Genomic DNA, 2,469 nt, shown 5'->3' on the forward strand with positions numbered 1-2,469 from the left:
TTCTTTTGGTAAGTACTGTTTACATAAATTTTCTGTAATAACACTTTATATCGGTTTAGTTGTGGGCGTGTTGAACTTTCGGAGGTTATATATATCTTTACATTCTATTGATATGTTATGAATATTCGCCTCGTCAAGACGTTTAATTTGAGGCGTCACGTGTTGATTTTATTCTATATTAAAAAAATATTCACTTGCAAAAACAGTTGGTACGTTTACCGAAATATTTACCGAGCTTACACGGCAATGTGTGAAGAATTTTTTTTTTTTATTGACAGACGGAAATATTGTCAAACAGTGACAAGTCTCAATAGTCTCTTGTCAAACAATTAATTATGCTGAAGAGTAAAAAAACGATATTTTTTCAAATTAAAAAAGTCGTCGTTATAGTTGTATATTGTTGCGTAATTATTGAGACTTTCTAAGAAAGCTAATACGGTTTACTAAAAAGTTGAAAAAAATGAGCTTTGCCATTGCGGCAACTGTAACCGTAACTGAACATATTCAAAGTCCCAATTATCGTAATAATAATATTATATGGCTGCACCATCACATAATACCGTCGTAATATTACGTACGCTGGCTGCACATATATTATATTATATTATGTATATTATTGTGTAGACTTATTTACGAACGACTGAGTTACGTACAATAATATTATACGTCATTGGTAGGTCCTATTATTTTCCTCGTAACGGTAAGTTCATGTTTGCAAATTAGGTGAAATATGTGCAAGTAGGGTTTCGTTTGAACATTTCATGAAATTTATTTTCTCGAAGTGTTAATTATTCGTTTGTGCGAAAAATAAAAAACAAAAATCAAACTATTCGTTAGGCGACATACGCATTCTAATAATAAATAAACGCCAACTATAATAGATGGGGCACCGGAAATGGACATCCCACTCCACTAAACTAAATTAGGTACTTATGATATAGTTCCTATATCAATCATATTATGTACACTAAATTTTTCCCGACATCAACATTTTTTTTAAATAATTGAAATTCTCAAACTTTTTTGAGTAAGTAATTAATTTGTATCAAAATAAGAACAACAAATCGTAACACAAAAATCAGTAAATAAATAAAAAAATAGAAAATTGTATGAATCTAAACATTTCAATAATAGTAAGAATTATTAAACTGATTACACCACCTACATATTATGACATGTATTATAATATTTCTGTGGAAAGATGGCAGACTTTGATATGTACATTTTAATATTTTTTGAATTATCATTTAATTAGTTTAGAGCCATATATTTCAAGTGGTGGTAAAATACGATATGCTTCTATTGTGTGTGTGGCGTCATCTACATTCAAAGACTAAAACTGATATATCATTATGTGAAAATATTATATGTAGCGCCAAAACTAAATTCAAGAAATCGAATGTTCATCTACCTACTATGTTGAAAAATATCTAGATATTTTTTTTATAATTCAATTTTATAATATGGGTCAATAATCAATACTCACTTAGATATTAAAAATAACGGAGTATAACGGATTCTGCTTCTCGTAAAAATGTCCATGTCCTGCATTAGTAATACGAAGACAAGATATGCACGTATAACGTATAAAAATGTAAAATTCCAAAATTATAAATAACGATAAACAAATAATTGGTTGTAGGTATTACGTTTTAATAATTTAATAATAGTTTATTTATTCTTGAAATCAACAAACAGAACATAAATATTATATATAAAAATAATAAAAATGTTTGCATCTCCCCTATTATATTAAGCATAGCTTGTATCGGGGAGTTAAAATTGATTTGTGATAATATATAATATCAAATATATTATAGTCATATACGAGTAAAACTTTTTTGCGCGGGACAACTTCTATCTTACTGTGTTTGTAGTAGTGGCTCTAAAGTTTCTGAACATATAGGGGGGAAAATTATCTATGCAACAGCGTGCCGATATCTTAGATAACATAAATAATATAAATGTTATTTGTTTTTTTTTTCATTTGCTTAAAAATAATGATTGGATAGTAATATCATTAAATTCGTTATAATCATTATAATCATGAAATTCGATAATTTATATAAGTATATCCTAGGAGGACATGAAAACGGTACAAGCGATACCCATTTGTTCATATTTTTAAAAATTAATTTGACTTTTTCGTAAAAATTATTATTTCATTATCTTTTGTAGGAGATTACCTACATTTGTAGGAGCTTACCATTCCACGAATTTTGGTACAGAGGCAGATTAGAGTTTTAGACTATACCGGGTACGGAGATGGGCGACATTTTGTGACAATCTACTAAGTAGATTTGAATAACTGATATAAAACCTTAGGAAATATTTTTTGACGCACAAAAAAAAAACAACAACTGAAAAGAAACTATACGCCACCTGAGTAAATAATAACTGGTGTTCAAATTATAAAAGCCGCACACGCTATATGCAATTTAAACATACTACGTTATAACCGATTATTAT

Source organism: Acyrthosiphon pisum, chromosome X, assembly GCF_005508785.2.
Source record: "Acyrthosiphon pisum isolate AL4f chromosome X, pea_aphid_22Mar2018_4r6ur, whole genome shotgun sequence".
Taxonomy (NCBI): domain Eukaryota; kingdom Metazoa; phylum Arthropoda; class Insecta; order Hemiptera; family Aphididae; genus Acyrthosiphon; species Acyrthosiphon pisum.